Raw genomic sequence first — 16,670 nt, 5'->3', positions numbered from 1 at the left:
AGCCCTGTGAGGCAAATTGTGATTTGTGATATTGGGCTTTATAAATAAAATTGATTGATTGATTGAATATATCAATAAATCAATATCAAAAAATGAGACTTAATATTGTCCTAGATTTTGGATATTTTAGAACCCTAAGCAGTGTCTTTTCCTGGTTTTAAAGGCTACAATGCAGTAAATTGATGTAATTTTCTGATCTTACTAGACTATTCTAGCTGTTTTATTATTTTCCTATACCCGCTTAGTCATTATATCCACATTACTGATTTCTTTTAAAATAAAAAAATCTCATTGTGTAAGTATTTTGTGACCAATAGTCAACCCTACAATATTGTCGTAATATCCATATCAAAGTATTTGGTCAAAATTATCCTGATATTTGATTTTCTTCTTATTGCCCAGCCCTAGATAATAGTATATAAAATAAAATAAAATAAGATACAATAAAATAAAATAAAAAATATAAAGAAAAATAAAATAAAATAAATAAAATAATAAGTCATAACATAATATAATAACATAAAATGAATAAAATAGTGATCACGGTCTCTCAGAGTGCAGGGTGGACTCTTGCTCTTCTCAGGAAGTAGTCACATCTGGAACCAAAACAGAACGTGCAGCCTATTAAAGTTTTGGCATTTTTGCTTAAATGTGACTTGAGCAATCATTTGATCTGCAATATAGTTGGTGACTGTTGACTGACTTCTAAATTTAGATGCCTAATTGAATTGTTAAGCAGTGACACTTGTCATCGCAGGTTTCATTTTGACGCATTGTTGTCAGTGTAAAATTGCCTCAGGGCTAAAAAACGTGGACTGGGAAAAATATTAAATATGAATCACGTTTATTAGCCAAGTATGTGTACACATACAAGGAGTTGTAGCTCTCAGTGTACTTACTCACAAATAGACCTGGGACTGCCTTCTGCAACACCAACTTGAAAAACACTGGCTAACGTGATGTTTATGTCAGTCTGTCAAAGGAAAGCTGTTGCTGTAAGATGTCTTGTGACCTAGGTCTGTAAAAAGCTTCCTCTTTGTGGGGTAGGCTACTTTTTAGATCTGATTTTCTATATCTGAGTTGCAAACAAGAAATTTTCCACTGTGTCAAAACTAGTTGTGCACCAAAGAATGAAATAGCAGGTGCAAGATGAAGGGTACCAAACGACTGAACAGATAATTGAGTTTTTAAAAGAGACTGTCCTAGGGATCTGTTGTTGTGTTCCCTGGAGAAGTGTAGTGCTTGAAAATGTTGGATGATTACAGTGATGAATTTCGAGGGCAGCTTTTGAAGGTAGAAAAATGTGCGGCTGTATCTGCTCACATTTAACTCCAAAGGTTCACCTGTCATCCCCACACACACACACACACACAGCTGGCACTCTAGTTATGTGGTGCTGTGTGATCTGACCCCAGCCGCTGTGTCTGCAGCCCCTTAATATAGCCTGCTGCTGTCATGGTAGTTTTTGCCCCTCTTCCCTTGCTCTGTGCTCTATGTGCACCAATATGTGTGCATGTTTGTCCCGGCCTGAGGACAGGCTGAGTTAGACAGAGGGGGTGTTGGGGTGTCAGCCTGGAGACCAGATGCGAAATATTGCTACTGACCTGTGTAATTTCCCAAGTTACTGTGACCCAGACAGGCCCTCAATAAAAAAGACACAGTCTGTATCTAATTGTCATTAATTTAGCTTTTTATTGATGTTTCAAACATCTAGGCCATTTTTTTTAAAATCAGTTCATTGTACATTTTAGAGTAGGAATTCTCAGAAGAAACAGTAATGGACAGAAAAAGATGGATGGCACTTGGCTGTTCACTACTGGTCCTGTTGTGGCCACTGTCCCTGATTGCATTAGAGTTACTATGGTGCTGTCTGATATCTTTGGCCTGGCCTCAAGCCAGAGGACGTGGTTTAACTTGCACACATGTACACACACACACACACACACACACACGTAATGAGAGAGAGACAGAGATGCAGCAGACCCCGCTCTCAGAGAGTATTCGTTTCCAGCCTGATTGGAAGCTGAGACTGTCGAGGACCTCCTCCCCTTGTCCACCTACTTTCTTGGCATTTGTCTGAACTTTCCCTGGCACTCTGCTCTTCTTTTTTACGCTCATTGCTGGTGTGTTTTAGAAACCTGTGGAATACCTCGACTATCTATGTCTTAGCTTATGTCCATGACATTTGGATAACCAGCAAGCTTTTTGAATTCCAAGCAGAACTTAAGGTTGGTAATTTGTATGAATTGACTTTAATTAAAATTTGGAAATACACCAAATCTACTTGTGTTCTTTGGTTACAGGCAGTCAGGCAGATAGTTAAATACAAGAGAGAATATAAATTGCATGGTCAGTAAATAATGTTCTTCTGTGGTGTGATGTCCTGGTGCAGTTCTGCAAAGTTGCAAAGGGAATTTCTAACATGAGCTTTTTATGATCAGCAGGTTTAGTCACAGGTGTTCAGTGTAACAGAAACACTTGCAATCTAGCTGGGTTTTAAGGGACAATTTTGCCTCATGAATTATAGCTTTTTCAACATCTGTGTTGCATATCATAACTTATTAAATCATACAGTTGAAATAGCTGTTCTGTAGTGGTGTTGAAGTACTTCATTGAATATTTTATGTATAAGAAACATCTTGAATCATCTTTTTGACCAGCTCTGAAAACTGAACATCGTTTTGCATATGATTTAGTGTGTTTGCTCTAAATGTAATTTATGCCACAATCTGTGTTTTGCTGTGACAGTTTTTTTTATATGTTATGTACACATTTGGCTGGACTGCGCTGTTAGACTGTGCACAGGCCAATAGGGGCTGAAAGGAGAATTGTTTAAGCCCCTCTCGTCAGCGGTCAAGGAACAGCGTGATCATGTGAACCAAGTCTGCCATGCCAAAGGAATGTGTTGAATTCTAACGATGCTGCTTTGACAAGTGCATGTGACTCAAGAGCAAGAGCTCAGATTGGCGAGGGCAGGAGAAGCAAAGGCAGATAGGATGAAAACAGCAGAGGAGAGAGAGAGAGAGAGAGAGAGAGAGCAGGTAATCAAATGGAAGAATGCAGTGGATAGAAGTGTCAAGGTTGTGGTGGAGCAGAGCATGCAACATTTTGACCTCCTGCTTATCTGGGAGAAACAGTGTTAAAACCGAAAGACCAAACAACAAGGAGATTCTGTGGGAATGTGATAAATGTGCGTTTTGAGGAGTTACATATCCTAAAGTCAGATGAGCCGGTCTTTATCTCTAGTACAGCTTTGGTTCTCATGGCTGAGAGTGGGCTGCCATCTGCACTCACAAACTGTCCTCGTATGCAGATTGAATAGGGCACTGTACGAACATGGGTAATTAAGTACATTGAGTCTGGGAATCATTTTCAGAAAAGTTCCCATTGGTTATATAAAACAGCCATAGTAATTGTGGTGTGAGCATATTAGTCAAGGAGTAACACTGTTTCTTTCAGTATGTGTCTTTATTAGAGGAGCAGTCAAGACGAAGACAGTCAGATACTTGTTCCTTCAGAAGCAGCTGGTGTCATTTGAACAAGAAATCAATAAGATCATCTGTTTTGTTATTTGCATGCATCAATGTGAGAAAAACCCTTTGACTCCCCCCTGTGAAGTGGGCAAAAACAGTTTTTAAAACACTGAAAAAGAAAGAGATGTACTTTCTTTTTCTTTTTTGTGGCTTTTATTGATGTGTTTACAAAATTAACAAAAACTGGACCTGAGGGTTTAAACACATAATGGATGCACAACCTCCATTTCTCCATGTCCTGAGCTTAATGTTGTTTCCTACTCTGTAGGGTAATAGATATTGATTGGTGACCTGGATTTTACCCTTACCACTACTACAAGCCGATGTGAGTGCATTTTCACCATGCTGGAGAAGCAAAAACTATGAGTTACAAGAAAGTGAGAAAGATACTTAAGTAATAGAGCAAATGTTGCCTGGCCATGATTGTGCCTTGGTAATCTTTCATGTGTGCGAGCTGAATTTTTATTCCTGTCATGAAGACTTGACACCTTATTTGAACCTGATTTGTATAGTGCTGCTGTTTATTTGCAATCCTTGTCATTAGTAGGGTTTATACAGAGTATTTTATTCCCCTAATAATCAGATTAAAAGTCCAGTCAGAATTAAAATACCTCATGGACAGAACTTGTTATGGATAAACTGGACCATTTGGAAACAAATCCTTAATACTTAGCTCAGCATCTGAAGGTTTTTCATGTAACTATACACTGTTATTATTCCTTTTTTTAAGACTTCGCAGTCTTTCTTTGCAGCACCGAACCCTTGAGTTAAGTTGAATATTGCAGCTTTAGGTTAACATAGCACTCTGTCTGTCTAAAAAGCTTTTGAACATCATCATCATTTTCTTAGCGGTTTGTTTTTCTCATGGGAGCCAGCTTTGTTTGATTGATGTGTACAGATTTTATAACCTCTTAGTTTAGGTAATCATGTGTGGTTACTCATGTTCTACCATTTGATTCTGCAGTTAGACTATATTCTGATAATGCAGGACAACTACACCGGGCTCAATCTTGGTAAAGGTGCCGAAAGCATCTGTAGTTGCATCTCCATCAGGGTTGGAAATTGGCTCCAACCACCAGCCCAATCTGGTAAAATATACAAGAGGCTGATAGATTGGGTTTACTCACCAGCCATGAAAACAATGGTAATCTGTTGAGTTAATCTGTTGAAATCCACCAAATCTCAAAAAACCTGAGAGTAAATGCTAAGAAAATTAGGAAGAATCTTGAAATATCGCAAAGGAGTTTTTCAGCTTGGGGAGCTGGAAAAGTTGATTTATCAATACAAGCTAAATGTGACTAAGTGCAAATGATAACATACAGTCATGAAGTGTCATCATTGCACAGGCCTCTGCAAGCTCTCTTCATCCTCTCTCAGTGGCTTAACACATTGATATATGAGCACAGGGCTGTTCCCAGAACTCTACCAAGAGCACATAGCTGTAAAATTAGGTGTACACAACTCTTTATTTGCATTGTCCAGTATGCTGTCATTTAATATGCATCCATTTTTTTCCTTTGTTTGGCGTTTGACTGGCACTCTTTTAATTACGTCATCTCGTTGCGTCCTCTTCGTCTGCACTGATAAAGTGAACCAAAATTAGCACCAGCTACTGCTTATCGTGATGAACCAACCAAATGCCAGTGTTCACAGTACAGTAGTGTAGGGAAAAGTGCATTAAATCACATTTTCTTCTGTGAATTTTCTGAAAATTCAACTAAAATTTGCTCCACAGTTGCATGGAAACCCGACTAATGAGTCCAAACTGATTGATGAGATTCCTGTGCAATTACATTTATGCAGTGTGTCACTTTATTCCAAGCTTTCAGTGTATCAGACCTTCATCAGACACACACGACTCAACAATGTGCAGGCAGGTAAAAGTAACCAATCCCATTTTAATCACTGTCAGTTTGCAACACACCTGTGCACATCCCACATGGTTGAAGCTCCACCTCTTGGGTATTGTAGTTTATTTGTAGTACTGCGAGGGATACAACTGGAAGCCATACTTATTAAATACAGAAAAAATAGACAAACAAGACACACTTTAAAAAGGTACCATACAATTTCATCACATGGTAAATGGGGCGTTGAGAAGATGGCCTATATTCTGATAAAAGTGATGCTTCAGCAGAGTATATAGTAAAGGAATAATGATACCAAGCACTCATAGTATCTGTGTCTATTTCAGCTGTATGACAGATTAAATATATTGTATATATCAGAAGCATTTATCCTGCTGTGTCACTTTCAAAACTGCAAATGGGACACCGCATATAATAATTTTATTTATCATAATTGGGTGGGAATTGTTAGTCAGATTGATATAATTTATATAGAAAGAAATGTCCTCGTATAACTGTAGGGACTGTTGCACATGGAGCAATGCACTGTAATTCACATTAGAGTGGCTCAAAGAGGGCTCTGTTTCTGTGACTCTGCAGCCTGTTATTTTGTCTTGCTATTAGCTGAGGGAAATGTGAGGGAAATGGCCCAAAACATACAAAAAATGAATTGGTAAGAGTGTTAGATCTTTTTCTTTTATCACCATCATCACAGCAAAATCCAGTCTGTGTGTGTTGCTGAAGTTCTCATCATGATGTGTGTGGTTTTCTGATGTAAAAACCGAGGGATGCTGCGGTGAAAGCTTTTTGGATGGGAGCGGTGGTTGGTCGGAGGGGTCAGGACAGTTCATTTTAAAGTAGACAGAGCAGGTAATGGATTATGGATGTGGTGTTAACAGTGGTTTCAAAACCTGCCTTTTGGCCTCTCTGCAGGCAACAGTTCATGCATTAGCTGGCCATTAAACTTAAAATTCACAAATGTATAAATGTGTTCATTGGGCATTTCAGAATTAGTTAAATATTGCAATTGTTCAGACATCGAAAAGGTTAGTAAATTAAACCTGTTGAGGGAAGCTGTGTGCGAAAGAGATGGTGAGTGCAGGTGAGTTGAGAGCGAATGAGTGCAAGCTGTTAGAACAAATCTCCAGGCATGCGAGCACACACCCACAGAAGCCAACCCACAGCTAAAGAGAGAGGGAAATGTTTTAAAAATGCTGACATTGTTTTGGGGCCGTTTGCGTAATAGCTTAGTTGGAAAAATATTTTGCATTGTTACCTTCGCCCGCCTATATTGGTGGCTTAAAATGAAATGCGCATTCTTCCCCAAATGTGAATCACTGCACGGCGATCGCATGAACACACACGCAGCACACAACCTCTGAGGTATGTGTTCGCACCACGCACATTCTCTTTCAGCTGAAAGTGAAGCAGTATCATGTGAATGTGACAACAGAGAGTGGAGGTGTGTGCCGGTTTCAGGGGACTGGCGGAGAAAGGAGGTGTGTCTGTAACTTACGTGCCCGGGCATGCTCAGCAGCTCAGCTCGTAGAACAGGACACCAAACATGGTTAATGCAAGGAGTTAGAGTAAGCATGTTGTGTTTCTGATCTAAGAAATACACCACAAAAAATCAGGGCACTGTTTATTAATTCCCACTACTGCGAGTATTAATTTGATAGTTTCAATTTTTTATTGACTGGAATAACAGAGCCTGAATTGTACTTGTATCTTGATTCATGTCCTGTGTTGCTGAAGCCCCTTTCCCACTGGACAAAAACCCCACTTACACCCACTAAGGACAGCAAGTATTTGTCCTTCATTTTGTCTGGATTTGTGCAAATTTTTTGTGCGGGTCGTCCACCAATCAAAAGATCAGCAGTTCGATCCCCGGCTTCTCCAGTCTGCATGTCGAAGTATCCTTGAGCAAGATACTGAACCCCAAATTGCTCTTGATGGCTCTTCCATCGGTGTGTGAGTGTGTTAAAAACTGAGTAGCAGGTGGCACCTTGTATGGTAGCCTCAGCCACCAGTGTATGAATGTGTGTGTGAATGGAGGAATGTGACTTGTAGTGTAAAAAGCGCTTTGAGTGGTCAGATGTCTAGAAAGGGGCTATACAAATGCAGGACCATTTACCATTGTCTGTTCACATGTATTAATGTATTTCATGGCCTCAGACCACAGCTGTCTGCAACGCTGCCTCTGTTAAAACGTACATTATTACAACCTCCTACACCATCAGCGTGTTTGTTGTCATTAGAAACTTTTGACTCTGCCCCCCAGTGACATCTATGTTTCTATGCCAACATAAAGGATCCATGGAAGTATGTGGGCAATGAAGTGTGAAATGTTTGAAATGAACATATCTATTTTTGTACATAAAGTTAATATAAATTATTTATTGGCTCCAGCTTCAGTCGACAGTGATGGGAATTTGACACCTGGTTGGACCCACTAATTTTTGCCCTTTTGTTGGCACAATGCAGTGATGCAAAGAAATCCGTTCATCTCTGTGCAAGCAGTTCTAAAACATCATTAAAAATTTACTCGACACCAGGTTTGAGAGAGTGACTGAATACGTAAGTAGTAACCTGTTTTGTGGCATGGCTATGATGTCGAACGTAATGCAATAGGAAAAAAAATTGCAATGGGAAAGCATTGTATCGCCAATTCAAACAGGTTTTCCCGTGTTAAAAACCCCCACATACACTTGATAATTTAGGTGGAAAAGGGGTATGAGTAACCAGGTGGCACTGTTTTGAATGCAACACCACCTGCAACACAGAAGTGCATATCAGAGTCCATTTCCTTATCTCTATGTATGGCATCTCAATCCATTTCCTAGTGGATGGACTCCAGCAAGAGAGGGGCTAATTAGATCATGTCTAAGGCAACCTCTCACCGGCCACTAAATGTAATTTGGAATAATTTTCATTGTACTGATTGGATTAGACTGCTGCTGCTCACTGCATGGATGGGGATTGGGTTAGACACACACAGAGTGGACTAACAGCATAAACAAGGCACCTATTATCTAGCTTCTTAAAACATCTTATTGACTTGTAATCAATCAAAAAGCTTTAAAATATATGAATTAGAATTTTGTGCTTCATTGGTGTATGATAATTTATTTAATGCAAATATATCTGAACATGGCCTCACTTAACCAATAAGCCAAACACTCACACATAAGCACACACACACACGCCCACCCACTCACCCACAGATGCTTTTCAGGCCTGACCATGAGAAAAGTCATCCATCTCACCATGCAGTGGTCCCCCTACAGGAAGCAGTGGGACCGTCATGAGTCTGCCGCTCAACCCACAGCCTGCTGTAGTGTGAAACCCTTTGCTTCACAGAGAGCTGCAAGGCTGTTCCACTGCAGGCTCTTATTGAAACACTGAATGCAAAAATATCTCAGAAGGTCCATATTTATAATAACATAGATGGATCTGACTCGTGCATGTGCAGGAGTGACTCAAAAGCCACGCCAGGAATTCAAAGTGGGATGGTGCACTGTAGCATGTGGGCACAGCTTGTTGAATAGTGGCTGATATTTTTGGTCCTACCCACCTATCTTGGGCCAGCGTGTTGTAGGTGTACTGTAGTGTAGAGGCGGTGTGTAATGGGGGTTGGGGTGGGCAGTTGTTGCCAGGGGAGGTGGTGTGTTATTTTCAGTCCATTGTGTCTACTTCCTGCGGGTCAGGGGTTATTGGAGCAGGGTGTTGCAGACTTTACGGAGTAAAGAGGAGGGGAGGGAAGTCAGCAGGGTAGGCAGGAAAGTGGCCAGACTCATTCGACAACAGCGGCTGGTCAGCAGCTTGCTTACCGCGCTTCTCTTGCAATGTTTCTCGTTTTTATCTGTGCAAAGCTTGGACTCTTCCGAACCAGGTAAAGAGCCATGAATTGCATAATATGTAATAATCGCAAAGCTTGTCATTTAGCGTTTAGTTATTCTTTTGATCATTTGAATATGGTTGTTGTCAGCATTTTACAAATAGTGTTACCTTGTTACTTTTAGCAGAAGGTTAGAGATGGATTTCACTGTAACACGATTGTTCTTCAACATGAGTATGGAGATGTTTGTTTGGCACGATCACGCACCAAAAACATGGAAGACGGGAAGTGGGTGGAAATTTGATGACTCTTGCATAACCTGAATGCTACCTTAATTGTGGTGTTGTTTGGGGCATCGAGTTGTGAAGAGAATTGATGTGTTATCTGTGATTGCAGAATAACAGCCTTCAACCAAATGGTTACAATGAAGTATACGAATGACCGTAAGTGTTCTGTAACTGTATTAAATCCTATAAAGACAAGCAAAAGGCTTGTCCAAGTTAAGAAATGGCCAACATGAGTGCAGTGACAGCTCTCGTGTGAGGAGAACTTTAACTTTGTTTGCTATTGAATTTCAATTAGAATACTTGAGGCCACAGCAGCCTGGAAGCGCAAAGTTCATTTTGCGAACATGATTACATTGTCTTCTCTGCAAGCCTTTGTTCTGCAATCAGGTGTCACTTTGTTTTTATGGTCAGCAGCAGGCTCAGTGCTGGATTGTTGTGTCCATATATTGTATTGGTTATTGTAACTGCACTTGACAGTGTGGCATTTTGTTTATTATGTCTTGTCAGGACATCCAAAGCCTTTTAACAGCTTGTCTGCAGCTCTTAAATAGCCATTTAAGTGCTACATAATTAGCTGTTGCACTAATCAGCATTTTTAAAAAGCGTAACTATTACAATAGTAGACAATGATTCCCACAGTTTACCAATGTCTGCAGTTTGCCCACAAATGATGACTAGCAGGTAGCACATAGGATACAGTTTCTTTCAAAATTTGTGATTGTGCTAGTTATATTGTTGCTCATTTTATTCTTTGTATGCTGGAGGATGGCTGCAAACAAGGGACATGTTTGATTGTTGAATTAAGTGGAGTTAGAATAATGCAGCTGCATGTATATTGTGTGTATGCAGTAGGTTGCGTTGTATAAAAGACCAAAATGATCAGTCTCTTATTCACAAATAACATCAAATAGGGATTACTACTTCCTCCAAGACAGGTCAAACTTTCTGCAAAAACTTGCATACCGGTATATAATGTGAGCAAATCATCAACTTTGGTTATTTGGTTAGTTTTCACAGTGCAAATGTGATTTCCTCTCTTCTTTGTCCACTCTAAGCATAGATGGTAAAAGTATGTGTTGGACTCCCTTTAGTGAGTTTGGAGTGTCCAAAGAAAGGACAGACTATCATTGTCTACTTTGTTTTTGGGGTCTGAACCCAATCCCTAGTTTTCTGGACACCTGAAGAGACATAAGAAGTTGCAGCTTTAGGTAAATGCTAATATAGAGGAGTTTCTAAAGTTAGCTCCCGACTGACCTCCAAACACAACCACAGTGACAAAAGGAGGCAAAACAGGAAATCTTTTTGCACAGAGTGTGTGTTGGGAACAGATGACCAGGAAGATAAAAAGCGCTAACAAAGTGGAAACTTCCACTAAGGGATGTTATTTTGCCTTGTGTGTGTTTTTTCTCTCATTTTCTGTGTTTCACAAAGCCCCCATGTTTCCTGGAAAACACAGCAAGAGGTAGTTGGTTTAGTTCTGATGAAAAGGCGACTGCTGAACAGTTTCCTACATTATGCGTAACTACTGACGCTTCTGTGCTCCCTCAGTCATACATGATGTGAGGCTGTGTTAATGTTTAAACCTGCTCCCTGCGAGTTAATGCTTTACCCTGCGAGTTTGAGCACAGTTTAAGTCTGAACCTAACCTGTCTGAAAGCTGTGTAGTGAGGCCAGGGGGTAGCTGTTCAGCTCCTCAGGGGCGTTATTGCTATTGGAGGTGACAGATGTCAAATGTGGCTGGTAGAAAATTGATTGAATCATCCCTGTTTTCTGCAAATAAACAAGAGCCACGGTACTACCGATCACTCCTTCACTTCGTCATGCTCTCATCTGCTACATCTTCCCCACCTTCTCCCTCTCACTCACTCTGTCTTGTTCTTTCCCTCCCTCTGTCAGTGGATACTCCATGAATGATATGGAATGATTACTTGACTGAGAGTTCCTGTCCCCGCCCTACGAGAAAGAGTTAGTGCAGCTACGACAACAATTAGACATTTGCCTTTGCAAGACATTGGAGTAAGCAGTAGCGTGATCCTGGGCTGTATGTAATAGGACTTTGGTTAATGAGAATACCTCTCCAACAAAGCCTCAGAGAACACAATACCTTCTAAAACCTTCGGTAAGCAGCTCTTTTTTCTCTGCAGATGTTTTTATTTCTGTCAAAGTTTATTGGAAAAAGCTTAAGTTTGATAACAGTTTAAACTTTGGTTAATTATTCTGGAGTCTCTGAGTGCTAGACCTAATGACAGGTTGGATGTGGCTCCTCATCTCTGCCAGAATATTTGGTTTGTGATGTAAAATAGTTAGAAAAATCATGACATTGCCTTGTTATTAGGTCACCTGTAAAAGTCCATAAATTAAGAACACCTGTTTGCCTTTCAGACAGACTTTGATGTGAATGTTGGTCTTTGTGTGCGCTGTTTGCAAAGATAGCAGTATGACTACCAAGGTCTGTGTTCTTTGGACAGTTACCGTAGATTGTTAGGGCTTGGGTCAGATGGCGCCTGGCTGGGTGAGAATTTCACAGCTGCACATGAAAGGGGAGCGACCGTGGGATGGTAAATTGAGGGGAGCGAGCAAGGGATTGTGCAGATGATGAAGGGAGAGAAGTGGCTTGTTTTGATCAAAGGTGCTCTTATGGATCAATACACTGTTGATGAGCGTGCATATAGGATGCAAGCATGCAGATGTATGCCACAGTCTCAGAAGGAGCTCTTTATGTAGACACAGCTGCTCAAAGTTGTTGTTTAGAAAAATTGCGCTCACTTTCTGACTTTGAAACCTTTGGTAATATCAGATAGTGTTGACAGAACTGGGCAAAAACCAGGCTATTTTTATCCCACACAAAAACACATGCACACTGTCTTTACATTACACAGCAGATGTCAGTTTGCCAGTTTATTTCTAGCAAAGCAAGAATGCACAAGTGTTACCTCCATAGCATATTCCCAGCTGCATAAAACAACTGCTCTGTGTTTTTTTTGTGTGGAGCTAACTTGTTTGGCCTTGTAGCTTCTACAGAGGCTGGTGCTGGCTCGCATTGCTACACCAGCGGCTGTGCCAAACCCCATTACCTTTCAATGTGGTTGTTAAACAAGTCAACATTATGATTTATAATTGTTTCATGTAATCATATCTTGAGAAGATTTTCCCATTGAGATGGTCTGGTTCACAGCCTCCATGTCCAGATGAATTTTCCCACAATCTGTTGCAGCATGAGAGTTTTTTGAAAATCATAGGACTATAATCATCTTGTAAAAATTAAAAATCCTTTTGACACCGTAGATGAACATGAGTTAGTTTCACCTCTTACCATCAGAATAATGCTGATAAATATCACTATCTTAATTTTGTCCATGCTGTCCACCCCTATTCTGCGCTATGGTTCAAGTAAATGATCCAAGTACTAATGCTGTCAGAAATATTGATTTACCGATACATATCAGTTCTGTACTCATTTTCCTCAGTATTAATACACTGATTCCAGCTGCGCTTTCTGGCTCTCTCGCATTGTTAATGTTTACTACACAGCCATTCTGTTGTTCTCTGCTACTAACCAAGAAAAGAAAAGTAGTCATTGTCATATTATAGCTTTGTTACTTTTACCTTTCAATTAAAAAATGTAAATGTTATGCCCTCAACGTCAAATTTTCTCTGTGGTTTTGAAAATTGGTATTGAATATTGATATATTGTTGTTGCTCATCATACTTGTGATCATCTATCCTGTGATAATTTAGGCAAAACACTAATTAGAACATAGATAAATAAGAGCACATGCAGTATATAAGGCCTCAGTGTGTTAGAGCAAGGTTAGCCATTTGCAGTCCATTAAAAATGGATGTCTAGTTTCTGAGGAATTGTGGATCTTGAGCTTTGGTTCTTGTGGAAGAATTGAGACTTGAGATTCTCACTGTTGTGTCTCTGACCTGTGTGGGAAGATGGGGCGCTTGCACACAAAGCAAGGATGTGATGTTTCAGTTTAACAAAGATTTGTTCTTGTTTTCTCTTGGAGAGGAGAGAAATGAAGAGGTTGACTCTCACATGGGAGCAGCGCTATGCGGTGGACACGGACGATAATTGAAAAGTTCAGAACCAGTTGGGAGTTACAATTTTCGCTGTGTGTGTTTCTGAGATGGACATGCAAGGGTTCAATAGGACACGCATAGTCACACCTAATGTAGTGTTGCTGTTGCTGCAGTCTGTTTGCCTGGGTGGTCCTATCTTTAGCTTGTTCTCACTCCATTTCTTTTTGTTTATTTCCTCTGCTGCCTTTGGCCTCAATCCTATTATGGGTGTAAGGAAAATAGACTTTTGTATTTCCTACTAAATGGTTTATTTGGACAATCAATATTTGTCAGTTGTTCCCCTAGATAAGGACTACTTTTACTATAGTTTCTTGTTGCCGCAGGTGTGGTGAAGCATTATTGGAGAGTGAAATTTAAATTAAATCTAAAGATAATCAAATCACGGCTGATTTGCCACATTGATTGCACAAAATCATTGCTCATCTACACCTCTGTTGTTGAGAGCTCAAGACTGCTGTCGTCAGGGTTAAAAAGTAGTTTAAAGAACTTCAGTTTATGCAGAAAGGTGCAGTCTGTAAGGCTCCTGTGCATGACTTAGGGTGCTTTCAGACCTATAATTTGTTTCTTTGGTCCGAATCAGGGACTAATTTTGTTACAAAGTTGTATAATTACCTAGAGTTGGTTCGTGTTCCCACGGCAGCATTTACAAGCGGACAAGATAAAATGCCTTGCGCAAGAAAGCTGCTCTTGATAGGACAAAATTTCCATGTGGGAAAAATCCAGGAAGTAAACAAAACGTTGAAGAAGAATACACTTGCAAGATAAATGCGACACTTTCTAATGGAGGGACAACTACGCAGGTTGATTTTAGCGCTGGTCATCGTGTACTATATTGCTCACCACAAATGAACCGCACCAGAGATTGTTTGTAACCAGACTGACTCCTAACTCCTCTTTAAAAACGTCTTGGTCTAGCTGTTTTGGTGTGCCCCCGAGCGCAATTGCTGTGTTCACACCTGCCCAAATGAACCGCACTTAGGGGGCAAACAGACTTCAGTTCGATTGAACCTAACCAAACAGGGCAGGTGTGAAAGCACCTGAGTTTCCTCAGGGCTGCCTGGCAGCATCACTTGTGTTTGTGCTAAAGAGTGTGAACTTTGTTATTACAGAACAACATAATGAAAAGCACATCATTGTCACTAAAATGCTAAAACAGCTACCATCAAACCTGCATGCTCTGATTGAATACAAAGCAGGAGACTGGATTGCAAATCAGTCCTTCAATACTGGATGGAACTCTGGGTTAGAACTTTCTTACATTGTTATGCGCTCTGTAAGCCCTTCTTATGTCCTGACTTAAAAGACCTCCAGTCACTGACTAGCTATCATTGCGGCATTAACAGAAGTGTCTGGGGTCAGTGGGTTGCCAAGGGAGAGCTTTTTTGAAGCACGCATGTAGACGAAGCTGTCCATGCTGTGGCATTTCTGACCTTTTTTATTGAGAGTGCAGATGGGAAACAGAATCATAAAGTCTCTTCAGGAAGCAGAGGAAGGCTCACAACCAGGGAAGAGGACCGAGCCTTCAGATGCAACACTAGAAAGAGAAATACAAGGAGAGTCATTTGTCTGTAATTATGAGCTCTGTACCGACCTTCAATTAGCAATGGAAATGAAGAAAGGCATATATCACTGCTGTAATGTGGGGACAGGGCCTGTATTGCTAGAACCATTAGGACATGAGTGGTTAGACGAGACAGGTTTTAAGGCCCCCATGAAACACCGTCTTTACTTCCTTAATGTGATGTATTTCCTCTTGAAACAGGATGTCAGTTATGGCATAACACCGTGAAAGATCATGTAAAATCAATGCCATGTAGGGAGTGAAAGGCAGTGGGACACTCAGGGAATTTGTTGATGTTTACCTTGCTGCAATAATTACAGATCTAAGGATGCAGGGTGTCATAGCTGTACAGAATTGACTCTTATTAAGTGTTTTATAGAGTGTGATTTGGTTAAACTGAACTTGTTAAAAACCTGTGTGATCTCATGCTTGCTCCATGCCCTTCAGTCTAAAAGCTGCCAGGCAGGGTTATGGCATCTCTGTGGTTATGCAGTTGCATAACTGTTTATTCTAATGTTGGCCCAAATGATAAAAAATGAGAGAGCTGGATTGTAACCAAAATGGAATAAATACTTTGGTAAAAGCAATTATTCTGCTGTCATGTGTTGGGGTGCACTCCCACTTCATTTTGTAAACTGAAGGTACACCCCCACAGTCCCACCCCCTCTGATTTAGCAGTGGCGGTTAAGAGGGTCTGGGACGACCTGATTACATAGAACAGGAAGTCAGAGGAGGGAGAGGTCACAAACTACAGACCCTCGCACACACACTGCAGCACATGATAAAGTCAGAAGGCGCAAACAACAACAAAAACAACACACAGCACATGCGTACTCACTTTGAGTAACAGGAATACTACAAGACACAGAATGAAAACAGCTCCTGTGGATACACAGCTTTCAAGGTAGGGTTTCTGTTTTTCACTCAAGGTTTTATTTTTTTCTCTCGTGGATAATCTGTAAACATTTGTGGGAATACTGAATAGTCTTTTTTTCTATCATGTTGAGTTGTGTGGTGCGCTATCTCAGTCTTGGTGGTGGTGACGGTTAGGGCTTTGGCCAAGAGGTTGGCCATGCACAATAACTGGAAAACTTTCACCTGCAAATGGCATGCATGATTGTCTCTCTCTGCAACATTTTGTCTACATATAGATAGGAATAATGCCATAGCACCAATGTTGTTGGGTCAAGGCTAAGGCAAAGTTTATTTACAGCCTATAATATTGACTCTTACTTGATTTTGGAGCCAGTTACACAATGTTTTTCCCCTTTAAAAATAGCAGAACACACAATGCTTAATGTCTAAAATGGACTGCATAGAGATAATTAAGTATATAGATGTCATAATCCTCAGTAATATAGCCTGTATGAGCTGCCACTGTACACTACAACTGTACATTGAGGACATAGTGGTGTGTTCATTAAAGGAATACAGATTTTTGCATAGAGTCTCTTGCTATTGGTCTTTGTTCCCAAGTTATTTTCTTCTTAGCTGCAAGCCAGGTGTTTGTCTTTATTG

General features: G+C 40.4%; 1 protein-coding gene across 5 annotated transcripts in view; it reads left to right on the top strand.

The window, feature by feature from the left end:
- The window catches only part of gab1 (GRB2-associated binding protein 1), a 64,694-nt gene that overhangs the window by 12,727 nt on the left and 35,297 nt on the right, over window positions 1-16,670 (top strand). The window contains exon 1 of one of the 5 annotated variants that reach the window (XM_050044056.1): window positions 15,900-16,056. The exons of the other annotated variants lie outside the window; for them this stretch is intronic. The gene's annotated coding sequence lies outside the window, so the exon portion shown is untranslated. Of the gene's footprint in view, window positions 1-15,899; window positions 16,057-16,670 lie in introns of those variants that run through there. 5 annotated transcript variants of the gene reach the window in all.

Source organism: Epinephelus moara, chromosome 5, assembly GCF_006386435.1.
Source record: "Epinephelus moara isolate mb chromosome 5, YSFRI_EMoa_1.0, whole genome shotgun sequence".
NCBI classification, from domain to species: Eukaryota; Metazoa; Chordata; class Actinopteri; order Perciformes; family Serranidae; genus Epinephelus; species Epinephelus moara.
This window is presented reverse-complemented; position numbering and strand designations above follow the sequence as displayed.